Source organism: Canis aureus, chromosome 14, assembly GCF_053574225.1.
Source record: "Canis aureus isolate CA01 chromosome 14, VMU_Caureus_v.1.0, whole genome shotgun sequence".
Classification (NCBI taxonomy): Eukaryota; Metazoa; Chordata; class Mammalia; order Carnivora; family Canidae; genus Canis; species Canis aureus.
In genome coordinates, this window is record NC_135624.1 from 14,286,107 (window position 1) to 14,304,814 (window position 18,708).

At 34.2% G+C, this 18,708-nt stretch overlaps 1 long non-coding RNA gene across 5 annotated transcripts in view; it reads right to left on the reverse strand.

Annotated features, from left to right (window-relative positions):
• Positions 1-18,708, reverse strand: part of LOC144283199 (uncharacterized) — a 202,558-nt gene that overhangs the window by 62,893 nt on the left and 120,957 nt on the right. For 4 of the 5 annotated variants that reach the window (XR_013351621.1, XR_013351617.1, XR_013351618.1 and 1 more), the window contains one exon: positions 919-953. The exons of the other annotated variant lie outside the window; for it this stretch is intronic. This is a non-coding gene — a long non-coding RNA (uncharacterized LOC144283199). The remainder of the gene's footprint in view (positions 1-918; positions 954-18,708) is intronic. 5 annotated transcript variants of the gene reach the window in all.

Below are 18,708 nucleotides of genomic sequence, written 5' to 3' on the forward strand. Positions count from 1 at the left end.
AATCATCATTTGGTTAGTTTAATAATGTGCATGTATGAATTTTACTTAAAACGTGAAAGCAAAGTTGCTCATTTCCTGTAAAACTAGAATGCAGATTTTCTAAATCAATTATACACTAAAGTTCACATTACTTTTATTTCATCTGAAAATGATTCACAGTATTGGAAATCAGATATATTATCAATTGACAAGTCTTATAAATGTATATTACTAATGAAGTCAGAACAGCAGAATGTGCAGACTTTCTGGAATAGTTTGAAGGCTTTGATGCTAGCCAAGATTTTTATTTGAAATCCTAGGGACAGTTATTTTGCTCACTTTGTATATCTTGAGATACTATAATTATATTATTTAAAATAAATAATCAGAACTATATCCAAATATCCAGAAAATTCTAAGGTTGTATATATAATTTGGATACATTGTTAATGCTCAATTCCTTAATAGCAATTTACTTACCAATAATTGCAAAGAACACATGAAAGCAACTATCAGATCAAATAATTCCATGTTTTTTTTTCCTTTTCTTTCTTTTTCAATTTGTTTTTAAATTCCAGTTAACATGCAGTGTAATATTAGTTTCAGGTGTACAATATAGTGATTCTACACTTCCATACAATACACAGTACTCATTGCGACAAGTACCCTCCTTAATCCCCATCACCTATTTCCCCCATCGCCCTGGCAACCCTCAGGTTGTTCTTTATAGTTGAGTCTGTTTCTAGCATTGCCTCTCCAGAATGGGACCTTTTCATTTGTTTTCTAGCAGATTTCTCTCCACAATCTTTCTTTGTCCATCTTCTCTTTTTCACTCTGGTATCCCCTCTTCCATTCTCAACCTGAGTTTGTGGGACCTCTAATTCCATGTTTATTTTAAGACATATTTAGTTATTTGATGAATCCATGCATCACAGATACCTGACAGCTGCCATTTCACTTTTTCACAGATGTTACTAGGTCGGGGAAAACGAAAAACATAAAATTAGCAAATAATCTCAATTATATTAAATACTATTATTATTTTCATTCCAGAGACATGATTTCTAGCTGCAACATTTGATTATTCAAAGAGAAGTTAAAAGCTTACTTGTTAGAACTATATCTAAACTCTTCTAGGAAAGCATATTAAGCCTAGTTATTATTTGTTGCAGGAAGTAAATTTGTTCCTTATATTGTGGAACAAGAAGAATGTTGAAAAATATGTAGTTGAATAATTCATATACAGTTTTACTCAGTATGAGCCAGCCTAAAACAAAAGTCTATCATGTATCAAATCACACTCAAATAAAAAAACAACACTGAAAGGAAAACTGTATTTTATCTCTAGAGGATCATATATAGCCACAGTGTATGCAATTATTTTATAAGTAAAAATAAATTATCCATACAAATATTATTTTTTCTAAAACTAAAGTGATTTGTAGCTTAGATGTGTTACAAATGCTATTTTCCCTGAGAATTGCTGCTAAAAAGAGACATTTATATGTAAGCTTAATAATCAGGTGCTTATGTATGTTAAATTTAAGTTATAAGAATATTCATTTAACTTCTGCTTATAAATTCTCACCCACATAGTCTCAATTTCAAGACTTGAGTGACTCTGACAATTAAAAGTAGGATAATGGCACAACAAACCCTATATCCACTAGTGTATAATAGAATATGTTAAGTAATGTCATTTCACTTTAGTGTTCTGATGTGCCAACATTTACTGATGTATGTACACAGAGACTTGCTGCTATAAGCAAAATCATTAAGAGTTTTCTGAGTAACAAAACACTGCAAAGTAATAATAATAATTTCAATGTGCAATTCATTCGCTAAAGCTAAAAAGTGTGTGCACCACATGATTTCTACACTTTGAAATACATAAAACCACGTTCTAATATATACCTCATAGAAGTCAGTGATTACCTGAATACATATCATGCTCTAGGCACTATGACCAAAACTGGAGTGCATATATATATTATATATAATATGCTGCCTGGGGCATCAAGATCTTCTGGCCATCATGAAAGGCAGTTGGGCTCTGTTGAGGCCACACAGTTTCTTGGATCACCAAAGGTGCTACTTTGTATTCTCCGAGGCCCTGGAGAATCTTATTTTTTTCCACTATGCTACTTGGTGGACTGATTTTTAGGAGGAACTTTATTTTTACTTATCACTGCTTTATATTCTGTACATAGCACTTGTTGTTCCATTTATCCAAGATGAAAGATTGAACCAGAAGGCTTCTTTCTAATAAAATTCAAACTTGGGAAATTTTAATAATATCACAAAAATATACATATATGTGTGTGTGTATATATATATATGTATGTATATATATATATATATATATAAAATGCTTCCTGATTTAAGAATCAGAAAGCTTATTCTTAAAAAACAACTGACATAAAGTTTGTTTGTGTAAAGCTCCATCCATTTATTAAAAATATTCCTTTATTTATTTGAGAGAGAGAGAGAGTGCATGTGCAATACATGAGCAAAGGGTGGGGGTGGGGGGAGGGCCAGAGAGAGAGAGACTGGGAGAGAGAATCCCAAGCAGATTCCTGCTAAACACCGTGCTTGACTCACAGCTTTATTTCACAACTCTGAGATCATGACCTGAGCCAACATGAAGAGTCAGTCGCTCAACTGACTGAGCCACCCAGGTCCCGCTAAAGCTCTGTACATTAAAATACAGTCTCACACTTGCTCTGTTGAGTCTAAAAAATAAAAATCTCCATCTGATTCATAATAATCATCCTCATTTTCAAAGTCACAAGGACTCAAAACGACAGCAAAAAAATCTAAGTTTACAATGCTATATAAGAAACATGTAAAGTGTATATTGAGATGGTGATATTCCCAAATCCAAGGTTATTATTACTTCATCACATTTTAGAAAAGAGAAAACCAGTATTCACACCCATCAAAAAATTTGCCAGGATCATGTACTGTAAGGCAAACAAGGAACACAGATTCTTCAAACCACCAATTCAAGATTATGTTCATCTTCACTGCACATACTTGTAAGGTGAATGTTATTCCTGATACTATATCTCTAACTAGGTCTGTCAGAGAAATTAGTGTTATATGTATCTTTCATAACTAAAATTAAAACAAGATCAAACTTACATATTCTCCTCCACCTCCTTTCCTCAGTGCAGTTATATTATTCATTTGTAGTAGGTTCATTTTTTCTATTTGTTTTCTATGTTTGTCACCTCTTCCTTGTGAATTTTAGTTATTTATTTTTTGAGTATGAGAAATATTAATCATTTATGAAAACATATTTTATAACAAAGTGTTATATATTCACTTACATTCACTTTCTACCATACCAAGTATTAGAAGCAATTTATCTAATTATATTTAAAAATGTTTAAGGTGGTCACTTGGTTGCTGCTATCTTTATTTATCATCATAAAATATAATTTACTCTTTTAATGACATTTGTAGCCTCACCAAAACAAATATTCTGTACATAGTCCTGCTTCCACTTACATATTTCCTTTTATAAAAAGAAACAACTCCCATATTTTCTCTATTCAAGGTCCCTCATAAATCCTCTCACATTTTTTAAAACTTTTCAAAATGACTTCTGTATATTTATTTTCTCTTCTGTATAGAAAACATATACATTACAACTCAGCCTGTATTATATTAGGCTTATTTTTTCTTAACTTTTTTAGTGATTATATTTTCTTCTTTATTGAAATATAATTAACATACAGTTATGTAAGTTTCAGGTGTACAATATAATGATTCAATAAGTCTTTACATTTCTCAGTGTTCATCAATATAAATGTATTCTTAATCCCTGTTATCTATTTCACCCATCTCCCCTCTGGCAAATACAGGTTTTTTTCTATATTTAAGAGTCTGTATTTTTGTTTGTCTACTGTTTTCATTGTTAATTTTTTTCTTAATTCCATGTATGAATGTAACCATATAGTATTTGTGTTTCTCTAACTGACTTACTTCACTTAGCATAATATCCTCTAGGTCCAACCTTTTTTGGATTAACATTTTCGTTATCTTTGAGTAAATATCCATACTGGAATTAATGGATCATATGGTAATTCTATTTTTCATTTTTTGAGGAGACTCTATATTGTGTTCCACAGTGGCTGCACCAGTTTTGCTTTCCCACCAACAGTGCGTGAGGTTCCTTTTTTCCATATCCTAGTGAACCCTTGTTATTTCTTGCATTTTTAGTTTTAGTCATTCTGACAGCTGTAAGGTGATTTTTTTGTGGCTTTATTTGTTTTAAGATTTTATTAATTTACTCACGAGAGATAGAGAGAGAGAGAGAGTCAGAGACACAGGCAGAGGGAGAAGCAGGCTCCATGTAGGGAGCCTGACGTGGGACTCGATCCCGGGTTTCCAGGATCACACCCTGGGCTGAAGGTGGTGCTAAACGGCTGAGCCACCCGGGGAAGCCCCTTATTGTGGCTTTAAATGGCATTTCCCTGATGATTAGAGTTGATGCATCTTTGAAAAATTTTCAGATGAATTGAGAATGCTGAAATATCAATTCAAAGAATTCCAGTGTACTTTTCTACTCTATTTTTTCAAAAGTTAATTACAAAACATCAGCACGAATATGAAACTTAAAAAAAACACTGACACAATAGTATATCAAATCTAGAGGATGTATTCACCTTTTAACAACTACTCTACTAATGTTACCTTTCTCGTCTAGCATCAAACTTAGTTGTCATATTGTTTTGGTTTCCTTTATTCTGAAACAATTTCTTAGTCTGTCTTTGTCTTTTATGACTTTTACTTTTTTGAAAAATATCAGGCAGTTATTTTGTTGAATTTGGATTTGTGTGATATTTTCTTGTGATTAAATCCAGGTTACACAAATTTGACTACAATGCCACAACAGTGACTTTGTATTTTCAATGCACCATATCAGGAGGCACATGCTATCAACATATACCATTGTTGGGACACCTGGGTGGCTCAGTGGTTAAGTGTCTGCCTTTCACTTACCACGTGATCCCGGGGTCCTGGGATCGAGTCTCGCATCGGGCTCCTTTCAGGGGGCCTGCTTCTGCTCTGCCTATGTCACTGCCTCTCTCTCTCTGTATCTCTCACAAATAAATAAATAAAATCTTTTTTTTTTTTAAAAAGATGTGCCATTATTAGTTATGTTACTTTATCACTTCATTATGGTATTACTTACTTGATTTCTCCCTGTAAATTTGATACATTCATTTTAATTAAAAATGTATTTTGCTGAGATTTTTTGAGATTGTTTCCTATTATGCTTTTCCACTATCTTTATCATCCCTTAATGAATGAAACGAATGATAGATATTATATGAGGAATCTAAATTAAGCACAAGAATTAAATTGGACCCCCATCTGTTTTTCCCTTTAAATTGGACCCCAATCTGAAAACCATTCACAAAATTAACTGAAGAAGGATTAAGGACTTAAATATCAGACTTGAAACCATAAAACTCCTATAAGAAAACATATAATAAAAGCTCACTGACATCAGTCTTATGAATATTTTTTCAGATATGACACCAAAAGCACAAACAACAAAAGCAAAGATAATCAAGTGGGACTTACAACAAACTAAAGAGCTTCTGCACAGTAAAATAAGTACATGACAAAATTAAAAAGCAAACCATGGAATGGGAGAGAGTATTTGCAAAATATATATCTGATAGGGGGTGAATACCCAAAATATGTAAGAAACTCAAACAACTCAATAGTAGTAATAATAATAATAAAATTTAAAACTTAAAAACAATATCCCAACTTAAAAATGGGCAAAAGGCTAGAATAGACACATCTCCAAAGAAGACATACAAATGGCCAACAAGCATATGAAGATACATGAACGTCACTAAATACCAGAAAATGCAAATCAAAACCACAATGAAATAATACCTCACACCTGCTAGGATGGCTATTATCCTGAAATCCAATAAGCAGAGTTAGCCAGGATATAGAGAAAAGGGAGCCCTTGAACACATCAATGGAAATATGCATTTGTGCAGCCACTATGGAAACTAATGTGCAAGTTCCTCAAGAAACTAAAAATATAACCATCACATAGTCCAGAAATCTTAATCCTGGGTCTATATCCAAAGGGATTCAAATCAAGATTTTATTTTTTTAAGATTTTATTTATTTATTCATGAGAGACAGAAAGAGAGAGAGAGAGGCAGAGACACAAGCATAGAGAGAAGCAGGCTCCATGCAGGGAGTCTGATGTGGGACTCATTCTCAGGACTCCAGGAACACATCCTGAGCCGAAGGCAGACACAACCACTGAGCCACCCAGGCGTTCCATCAAATCAGGATTTTAAAGAGATATCCACACTCTTACATTCACTGTAGCCAAGACACAGAAATAACCAATATGTCCATCAACAAATGAATGGATAAAGAAAATGTGAAATATATATATATATATATATATATATATATATATATATATATACATGAGGAAACAGTATCCAGCATTTAAAGGGAAAAAATCCTAGCATTTGTAGCAACATAGATGAATCTAGAGGACATTATGCTCAGTGAAATAAACCAGACACAGAAGGACAAAACTACATGATAGCACTTGTATGAGAATATAAAATAATCATACTCATAGAAACAGACAGTAGAATGGTAATTGCCAGGATCTGGGAGAAATGGAAACAAGGAGGTAGTAGCCAATGGCTACAAAGTTTCAGTTATACAAGGTGAATAAATCCTAGAAATATAATGTAAAACAGAGTGCTTATAGTTAAGAATACTGTATTCTATATTTTAAAAATTTACTGAGATGGTAAATCTTCTGCTGTGTTTCTTTCACAGAAAAGAAATCTATGAGCCTTGTATATTTGGTTTTCTTGTATTATTTTTCTAACTGTATTATAAATTTCTTGGAGACAGAATTCAAAGATTCATTTCATGTAATTTCTTTCTTCCCCAAGTGCTCTGAAGAGACAAGGACCTCAATAACTATGCATACACAATACTTATATTTTAATTATGAAAAACCTGAGAAGAAATCTAAGCATGTTTACTCCCCCCCCCACACACAATAATGTAATAAACAAGGAGTATGGGAAGAGTAAATCAAGGCATAGTTTGGTCTTGGAACAAACTGCTTTAGGTTCAAATCCTAACTAAAAAATATAGCTTTGCAACCTAGTTATGGTAAGATGACATCTTTGAATTAAATTTTCCTATCTTTTAAATATAAATAATATTACCTGTGAAAATGGAATTTGATAATGTAAACGTATTAGTTGGGACTGCTGTGATAAGTTGCCATAAACTGGGTGGCTTTAAACAACAGAAATTTAAATTTCATTGTTACGGAAACTGAGAGTCCAAGATCAGGGTGCCAGCTGCTCAGAATCTAGTGAGAATTCTCTTCTGGGTTGATGACTATCAAGTTATTTTGTTGTTATATGGCAGAGAGGGGAAGCAAGCTCTCTTTCTCTGGTAACTTCTATAAAGGTACTTATCATCCTGAGACTCTACCCTCATTACCTCATCTAACTCTAAGTATCTATTAAAGACCGCATTTCATAATATCATTATATGGAGAGGGATAGAGAGGCATTGTTTAACATATGAATTTAGGAGAAAAGTAAATATTTATCTGTAATATTTTGCCCATGGCCCCCCAAATCCATGTTTTTCCATAGTCCAATTCATTCATTACTTCCCCCAAGCTTTGTTGAAGCATCAACTCTAAAGTCTGAAATCCAAAGTCTCATCTAAATAGCATCTAAATCAGATATGGGTGAGACTCAAGGTATGACTCATCCTAAGACAAAATTCCTCGCCATCTGTGAATCTGGGAAATCAAAAAGTTAAGTGCATCTAAAACACAATAGTGGTATAGCCTTAGTATAAACATCTCAGGGACTGTTACATTTGATAACTTATCATATTGCATATAAGATAAACATGTATGCCGTACGCATATGGCCATATAACCCATTTTTTGTTTGTTTCTTTGTGAAAGAGGGAGGCAGTGGAGAGAAAGACCTTTTGGCCTGGGATGGAAGGGATCTGGGTTTACTGTATGGCCTTGGGAAACTTACCTAACCTCTCTAGGCCCTTTTTAAACTCTTCATTTCAGATATCCTGGGGTTAGAGTTGCTTCCTAGAGCACCGTGGTTCTCTGAAGATTTCTCAGAGAAGATGATAGTCTGTGATCTCTGAACCCCTCACTTGAATCAGATCAGAGTAGCTCAGATTCTGTTTTACATGTTGGCATTCTGCTTGAGATTTCATCTGATAAGAAAAATCTTCTCCTTGAAAAGACTATCTTTCTGGCTCCATATCTAGTCATTTTCATCTGCCTTTACCCCCCAACTCTTGGCTTGTTGGTAATATCACTGAACCGAGGGCAGGGCCCCCAGTAGTGACGGCTGCCTCAGATTCAAGTCTGTTTAGCTTTGCCAGTGTTTCCATCACCAGAGAAGGGACAAGCACAGTCTTATCCAATCTAAGGTTAGCTCAGGCCAAGTTCCAGCAAAGACCTGGGAACACTGAACCCTTATCTCCTGATTCCTCTTAATGCCCTTAGAAAATATCCTCTGCCCCCTCATCCATCTCACTGCTCATAAACCAGAAGTAGTATTAGGGTGGTGGGCAGCATAGTGGTATATTTATCAAAGTTCGTTGAGAAAGAGTGGGTGACTTTTGTATTAAAGTAACTAATAATAAGAATAAATCTTTTCAAAAATGCTATCAAAAAGAAGCTGAGAGCTCTTCCAGAGGTGGCCAAAGGATTTTCTATTGCAAGTGGCCACCCATTAACTTGAAGAGGAATTTGAATGATATTCCAAAATAGTACTAGAGAAAAAAGGCAGTAATTTAGAAATAAAAGAATATACTAACCTAATGAACACTTATTTTTCCCCATAAAATTGACTCCTACAGTATTAAAAGTCAAGTCCTTGTTAACATAAATGGGCTTTCAAAACTAGCACTGAAGAGGACTTTTGATTCTTTATATATTGCTAAATTAAAGAACTTAATTTTTCATAAAAATAACAGGGCTTTTGGGGATCCCTGGATGGCTCAGCGGTTTGGCGCCTACCTTTGGCCCAGGGCGTGATCCTGGAGTCCTGGGATCGAGTCTCACATCCGGCTCCTGGCAAGGAGCCTGCTTCTCCCTCTGCCTGTGTCTCTGCTTCTCCCTCCCTCCCTCCCTCCCTCCCTCCCTCTCTCTCTCTCTCTCTCTCTCATAAATAATTTTTTAAAAAATAACAAGGCTTTTAATTGATACTATGAGGGTTAATGCTAATCTTCTTACAACTAATGTCAAACCAAATACCCATGACATTATTCACTTATTGGTAAATGTGTCCAGTTCTTATGGAGCATCCATTGTGTTGAGGCACTGACTTAATTCACTGAGTTACAAAAAAGAAAAACATAGTTCATGACCTGCAACTTCTGAGAAAGAGTATGTCAGTACATTTGTACTTACAAATTATCTGTATAGAATATCAACTCAAAGTTACATAAATATAACAAAACTATATCAATATTTTTCTTTTATTTTTCTAAATATAAATAATTCATTCCTTGCAGTAGGCAATAGGAGAAGAAACACTTAGAAAAGTGTGGAATAATCTACTCTGCAATTTGTAGATTAACTAAAGCTTGAAATGTGCTGATCAAATAACTTGGTGAAAAGCTTATTAATTTGGAGCGCTTTTAACAATATTATCTTTTTATTCTTGTTTTAACATATTTTTTAAAATATTGCATTTATTTATTCATGAGAGACACAGAGAGAGACAGAGAGAGACAGGCAGGGGGAGAAGCAGGCTCCATGCAGGGAGCCCGAGGTGGGACTTGGTCCCGGGTCTCCAGGATCACACCCTGGCTGAAGGCGACGCTAAACCGCTTAGCCACCCAGGCTGCCTTGTTTAAACATATTTTAATTTTAATTTCCTATAAATGGTAGTAGATTGTGATCTTTTTCTCAGTTATAGACAGGAAAAAAGAAGGGGAAGGGGGGAGGGGAGGAGGAAGAAGAAGAGGAGAAGAGGAGGAGGTGGGGAAGGAAAAGAAAGAAGAGGAGGAAAAAGGAGGGTCTGGGAGAAGGGAAAGGCTGAGAAGGGAAAAAGAAAAAGAGAGAGAAAAAAGATGTGTTAAGTTCTTCAGTGCAAAGTCTGCTTATTTTCAAGTCAAAAGCCATCTTTGGGATAGTTACATACAAAGTGTTGACCAAGAAGGCCTTAACGTTCCCCTAAACTTTTCTAAACTTTTGACAGTTTCTTCCTGATGATAAGGTCCTCAGCCCCTTTTCTTAGAAAAAAACTTCCTTTGGAAAATGTACAATCTAAAACTCTTTCTCGGTCCCTTTAGGATGTAAATCTTCCACTACCATCGTGCCAGTTTTACAACCTAGGAATTGATTTCTTAAATACCTGGAAGCCATCTCTTTGGAATATAATCATCAAGAAATATAGAGACCCTATCTCCTAGTCCAGGTGGGAGGGTAGAAACCTAACTTTGATAGGCACCAGTTAGACACATGTGGCCTAATCACATTGACCAATCTCCACCTTAAAGTACCCTCTCCAGAAACCTCACATGCTTTTGTATTAGCTAACACCAGTGCTTAAACTCTCTTTAATCTCTCATTTCAGTGGAGGTGAGTTTAATTATTTTCCCCGATAGGCATAGTCTTGAAGAAAGTCTTCCTCACCTATTTAACTTGTCTGGTGCAATCCAAACATGTTGTAAATAAAATTATATGCAACGCCAGTAATCTGGCTATTTCAGGATTTGAGAAATTTACTACATAATCTTGCCCCTTAAAGAAAAAAGAAGCAGAACATAAATATACTATTTTTTAAATATACTATTTTTAAGATGAAAATAATTTATACTTTTATAAAGTATAAAATAATCCTTTAGCTACTCTTACCACTGTCTTGAAATTTTGATAATTATGTATAATTGTTTCAATGTTTTATGTGCATATGTACATATGAATGAATACATTTTGCTTTACTTATTACTTGTTTGGAATCAAATTATTTTGTTCTTTTCTTCAGTAAATGATATACTTTGAAATACAAGGGCTTCGGATTAGAATAATGATATATAACCTTTTTATTCTGTATCAGATAAGATCAGATACAGAGATTATCAGATCTCATTAGTAAGATAAGGGATGAAAAATCTCCTAGAATGTGTACTTACTGTTATAATTTTTAATGAGCCACACATTCTTCTTATGTTTTCCAAGATCGTCAAAATTTTATTGAGCTATGATATGTACTAAAGGCTGATGAAGACAGCATTGTTATCTGGCACGTTATTCTCAATGTTTATTGCCATTCCTAAAATTATATTCAGCTGAACAGCAGAAACAGCCACCATTCCCTAGTCTGCTCCGCAAACAACCACCAGGAGCTTTCACCACTGAAGAAATCAATGGCCAGGACAGCTGTAACCGAAACCCTGCAGATTTCACTGGTTTTTGCTCCACAGGTATCTGCATTCACTCCAGTCACCTGAGTCCCTCCCCACTTCCTTCCTGACCCCTACTGAAGCCATGGACATGCACCAGCAGCCAGGCCAGGCCTCTGTGGCTACATGAGTGTAAAATGCCATGTTACACCCCCAAAGTTAAGCATTACTTCTGTGTGCATCCTAGAGGCCAAACCCTCCAGCCACATATTCGCACACTGCTGGCCTGACATCTGTCACTGGCCTCCAATACCATATGCAGACCCGTGGCAATATCTGACAGCCATGGAATTGCAACCAACAGCTGATGCCCCCAAAGCTGGCTATGGGCCTGGATTTTCCAATCACAAGGTATAAAGTGACTGAATGGGTTAAAACAAAAAAGAACACCAACAAAAAATAAAACTCAACTATAAGTTGCCTATAAAAGATACACTTTAGCTTCAAGGATACAGATAAGCTTGAAATGAAGGGATGTAAAAGGATATTTCATGCAAATAGAAACCAAGATAGCAGAAATAGCTATTTTATATTAGACAAAATAGATGTTAGTTAAACAGTAACAAGAAACAAAGGTCATTGTTTTATGAAAAGGGATCAATTAATCAAGAGGATATAACAATCGTTAAGTATATATGCATTCAACATCAGAGCCTCTAAACATGGTAGGTAAATACTAACAGATCTAAAGGGAGTAACAGACGACAATGCAATAAGAGTAAGGGATTTCAGTACCTCATTTTCAACAATGGATAGATTACCCAGACAGTAAATAAAAAAGGAAACACTGAATTTCAACAATACCTTAGACCAATTAAGAGACATACAGAGACCATTCTGTCTAATAGCAACAAAATACATGTGCTTCTCATGGAACATTCTCTGGGATGCTTTATGAATATATTATAATTTGTCATTTAATTATGAATTATGAATATTTTCCCTATGAAATTCTAGTTTAAAATAATTTTACCTATGTGATTAGTCTTATATGGAGCTCTTAATTATCTCTGCCACCAATGAAATGCAAGGCAAGAAACTGCATCTTTAAAGATATTTTCTCTCAGGATGCCTCAGTGGCTCAGTGGTAGAGCATCTGCCTTTGGCTCAGGGTGTGATCTTGGAGTCCCGGGATGGAGTCCCACATCTGGCTTCCTGCATGGAGCCTGCTTCTCCCTCTGCCTGTGTCTCTGCCTCTCTCTGTGTGTGTCTCTCACGAATAAATAAATAAAATCTTAAAAAAAAAAGTTACTGACTCTCAATATTTTAAGTTTCTAGTCTTGGGTAGAGCAATTTCATAATTTTGTCTGCAAAAATGATACTACATATTCATTAAATATAATTCACTATCTTAATAAAAGTACAAATGCAATATAAGAGCAAATTTTGGAGAGAAGTATCTTTTGAATAGACACCTCTCTCAGATTATTCTCATGGAATGTAATTGAATTTTATTTAAAAATAACTATATACGTCTGTTATTATCAGCCACTTACCTTTGTAAATAATAAAAAATAAAATTCAACACATTACATGTTTAAAATCTCATATTGTTCCTTTTGTGGTAATGATGGTCACTTTTTGTGTATGTCTCTCTATGATCAATATGACTTCATGTAAAGGGAAAAGAAAATGTATGCTGAGATACACACATATGTGTGTGTATGAAATAGCTTATGGATATGATGATTATTTTAAACATATATTACATGTAATTTTAATGAACATGCCCTTAAAACACTTCAGGAACATACACTCTAATGTGAAGAAATTAGAAGAAAGACAACCATTAGAGGAGAGAAATTTGTGAAATTTTACCTCAGAAACTATGTGGGTACACCATGGCTAATGAAAATGCGCTCTGTGTTGTATTAATGTTGATAGGAGTAAGAGAAGTATTATTTTTATGGTGATAAAAATGCTAGATAAAAAAATCAGAAGTTTGACTTTTCCAATTTTCTTCCTGTTAGTGATTTCTAGTTTCATAACGTTGTAACAGGAAAAGATACTTGATATGATTTTTATTATCTTAAATTTGTTAAGATTTGTTTTGTGGCGTAACATGATCTCTTGGAGAATGTCCTGTGTAGTATTGAGAAAAATGTGTATTCTGCTTCTGTTGGATAGGATATTTTGTATATGTCTCTTGGGGCCTTTTGGTCTATAGAATTGTTCAAATTCTCTGTTTTCTTATTGATTTTCTGTCTTGATCACTATCTGTCTGATGAGGGTTAATATCTAAAATATATGAGTCTCCTACAATTCAAGAGCAAAAACAAATAAAAAACCTAATCAAAAACTAAGCAAAGGACTTTCAAGGAGATATTTTTCAAAGAAGAGAGACAAGCAGCCACCAGTTATATGAAAGGATGCTCAACATCATTCATCACACAAAAATGCAGATCAAAAGCACAACGAGATATCAGCTCACATTTGTTGGGATGGCTATTACAAAAAAATGCGAAAGATAACAAGTGTAGCGGGTATGTGGCGAAATTGGAACCATCATACACTGTTGGTGAGAATGAAGAATGGTGCAGACGCTATGAAATTTTTTAAAAAATTAAAAAATAGAACTATCATAGGATCCAGCAATCCCACTTCTGGATATTTATTCAAGGGAATTGAAATTAGGATCTCAAAGAGATACTTCACTCTTCTGTTACCCTCAGCTTTATTCTCAATATCAAAGATTTGGAAAACAAACAAACAGTTCAAGAACATTCTCCAGGATACTTTATGAATGTATTACAACTTATCATTTCATCAACAGATGAATGGATAGAGAAATGTGGAATGTATACACAACAGAACATTATTTGGCTTAAAAAAATAAAGAAATCCACTATTCGGCACCTAGACAGCTCAGTTTGTTAAGTATCTGACTCTTGGTTTTGGCTTAGATCATGATTTTAGAGCACTGAGATTGAGCTCCACGTCTGGCTCCCTGCTGGGTAGGCAGTCTGCTTCCCCTTTCTCTCTTTCTTCCTCTGCCCCTCCCCTTGATCATGCACTCCCTCTTTCTCTCAAATAAATAAATCTTCAAGAAAAAAAGAAAGAAGTCCACAGTTTCTGATAACACATAGGAATCTGGAGGACATTCTTCTATGTGAAATTAGTCAATCACAGAAGGACAAAGATTGCAAGATTCCACTTAAGTGAGGATTTTAAAATAGTCAAAATCATAAAAAGAGAATGGAATAGTGGTTTCCAGGAACTCAGGGGAAGGGGAAAAGGGGAATTTTGCTCAGTGAGTACAAAGTTTCAGTTATGCAAGATGAATAACTTCTAGAGACCTGCTGCACTGCCGTGCAACATAGTACATATAGTTAACAATACTGTTTTGTGGACTTTAAAATATATTTAAAGAATCATTCTCATGTTGTGTTCTTCAAACATGCAGACACAAACACACGCACATGTACACACATACATATATACACACAAACACACGCACATGCAGACACATACATATATATACACACAAAAGAATACAAGGAAATTTTTGGATGTGATGGGTAGGTTTAGTAACTTGGTTATGGTGATGGTATCATATGATATGCAATACATGTTAAATTATCAAAAATGTACATTAAATATGTGAATTTTTGTTATATTAATTATACCTTAATAAAGCCTTAAATAGAAGCAGAAGTTTGAATGTAATTAATATTTTCTCTATTTAGTAGGGTGCTAGAATTTCTGAATACCTAGATTATATATATATATATATATATATATATATATATATTTCTTTTTTTGCAATTCTTGCTTATTTATTTTACTTTTTTTTTATTTTACATTTTGATAGACTATGGTCACATATTTCAGAAGGTATATAGTCTATTTTTTATGCAGAAGAATTCCTTTTTTTAATAATAAATTTATTTTTATTGGTGTTCAATTTGCCAACATACAGAATAACACCCAGTGCTCATCCCGTCAAGTGCCCCCCTCAGTGCCTGTCACCCAGTCACCCCCACCCCCTGCCCTCCTCCCCTTTCATCACCCCTAGTTCGTTTCCCAGAGTTAGGAGTCTTTATGGTCTGTCTCCCTTTCTGATATTTCCTACCCATTTATTCTCCCTTCCCTTCTATTCCCTTTCATTATTATTTATATTCCCCAAATGAATGAGACCATATAATGTTTGTCCTTCTCCGATTGACTCATTTTACTCAGCATAACACCCTCCAGTTCCATCCACGTTGAAGCGAATGGTGGGTATTTGTCATTTCTAATGGCTTGTTAATATTCCATTGTATACGTAGACCACAGCTTCTTTATCCATTCATCTTTTGATGGACACCGAGGCTCCTTCCACAGTTTGGCTATTGTGGACATTGCTGCTAGAAACATAGGGGTCCAGGTGTCCCGGCGTTTCATTGCATCTGTATCTTTGGGGTAAATCCCCAACAGTGCAATTGCTGGGTCATAGACAGTGTGGTACAGACACATAGATCAAGGGAACAGAATAGAGAATCCAGAAGTGGACCCTCAACTTTATGGTCAACTAATATTCGATAAAGGAGGAAAGACTATCCACTGGAAAAAAAGACGATCTCTTCAATAAATGGTGCTGGGAAAATTGGACATCCACATGCAGAAGAATGAAACAAGACCACTCTCTTACACCATACACAAAGATAAACTCAAAATGGATGAAAGATCTAAATGTGAGACAAGATTCCATCAAAATCCTAGAGGAGAACACGGGCAACACCCTTTTTGAACTTGCCCCAGTAACTTCTTACAAGATACATCCACGAAGGCAAAAGAAACAAAAGCAAAAATGAACTATTGGGACTTCATCAAGATAAGAAGCTTTTGCACAGCAAAGGATACAGTCAACAAAACTAAAAGACAACCTACAGAATGGGAGAAGATATTTGCAAATGACGTATCAGATAAAGGGCTAGTTTCCAAGATCTATAAAGAACTTATTAAACTCAACACCATATTATATGTTAACCATCTTTGTAATTTCAGTATTTATGTAATTGATACTCATATTTCACAAATAAATGAATCCATAAAATAATTACATGGTAGCACTGTGGTATCATGGTGGTCTCTTAGTAAATTTGGCTTTAATTCAATAGATCAAACTGAACACTCAATATGTGTCAGAAACTGACCCTGAGTTCAGAGAAGTCCAACAGCAGAACATAAGACTGTATTTTTGTGAGATTAGATAGGAGAAAAGTGTTAAGAGGCTCTGTATAGAAGCACAAACTTGATTATCTAAACATAGAATTAAAACATAATTTATTAACCCAAATGGTACACTTTTAAGATCTTTAAGAAAGATCTCTTTTAATCATTGTGCTGGGAAAACAGACTAAACCAGAAATGTTCCCCAACTGTCACACATTCAATGCTTCTACCTGCTATATGTTTGTTTGGAGTTATCCATGTGTTAGTAATAAAGAAAGTCAGTATATATCTTTCACAAAAAAAATATTCCTTTTCATATTTCTGCCAAAATTCAATGAACTCAGATTTTCTCCTCTAAGATAAGGTAAAATTATTGAGGTTAACCATGAATCTAGTCTGGAATGAAAAAAAATGATGTTAATTAAGTAGCTCAGAAATACAGATATTGCCTATGTATCCTAAATCAGTATACTACAATCATTGTATTTTATAAAGTTTCAAGAATATTTTGGAATGAGAAAAATGACTCATACTAGTTCAATCAGAATCAGAGTTAAAATATCTGAAGTGCTCTAGTGTCACTTTTCCCAGACATCCATATAATTTACTAGACCACTTTAACTTTTTTTTTTTCTTCAAAAGAGGGATAGAAAAGGATCAGAAGGAGCAAAAGGAGAGGGAAAGAGAGAATTTCCAGCAGGATCTACACCTAGTACAAGGCTGGACTCAGGGCCTAATCTCACAACACTAAAATCATGACCTGTGCTTAAATCAAGAGTTGGAAGTTGAACTGAATGAGCCACCCAGGTACCCTTACACTGTTTTAATTTGTTAAGTGAAAAAAATTAACATAAATAAATTTCTAAAATGTCACAATTAAAACCACTGTTTTTAACCTACACAATGGCAAAGGTAGCTAATCTGTTTCCTTCTGAAAGTATTTCCTCCATTATTTTTTTCTTCATTGACAAATAGATTAGAAATGTTAAAAAAAAGTGATATCTAGAATGTATGTACCACTTTGGGCTCACCAGTTTCTAATCATTCTTTATAATTTGTTCCTGCTTTTTTTTATAGATCTCTAAATTTCCCTCTTACTGAATATCACTAAGTAATTCCAAAGCAAAGTACAGTTTCATAACAAGATAATTTAACGAAATTAGAAACTGAAAAGTTAAACACTAAACAGGTAAAGAAAATTGCTACATAAGTATGAATAGAACAATCTTTTGTGATGACAAATCATTCACTAAGAAAAATAATCAACGAAAAAAACCAAACTGTTAGGAATATAAAACCTTCATTCATTCATTTATTTTAAAACAAATGGGAATCTTTATGGACTTTTATATGTCGACTATTACAATTTTAATTAGACAAGGATGGGTAATAAAGTAACTACAATAGCCAAATTTCTGAATAGTAAAATCTGTCTCTAACTATTGAATCCTCCAAGAAAAAGAAGGAAGTCTCAATATTGTCTGCATGACACTTTTGTTTTGCATTCATGCCGCATGCATAAATACTTCAATTTTCCAGATTTACAAATTGTATTCTAGAGGGGAATTGTTTCTATGGGTGAATCTTCAAGTACATTGTTTTTTTTTCTTCCATAGTGCTAAACTGTTTTTAAATTTTATTCCATACAATTTTCATTTCAGTTATTGTATTTTTCATCCCTGCTATTTTTTATTAAATCTACTTTTATCTTTTTCATTTTTTCCTCATTATATTCAAGCTTTATTTTAATCCTTGAGCATATTTATAATAACTGCTGTATAGTAAGTTTGCATGTACAGTGAGTTAGACTGAATGTTGAATATTGTCAATATCATTGTTTTGAGAGTCCAGATTTTTTCTTCATTTAATGTGTGGTGTGCTGTTTTGTGACTGACAGTTAACTTATTTGTGAGTTGACTGGATTTTTTTAAGTCTTATTCAAGTGTTTAAATTCATATCTTGAGTAACCTATTGCTTTGGTCTAGTCCAGCCTTGCTGTTGAGGTATATAACTCATGAGTTCTGTTTATTCCATATGATCTCTCTATATTATCAGGCAAAAACATGAACATCTCTTTGTGCTCCATGA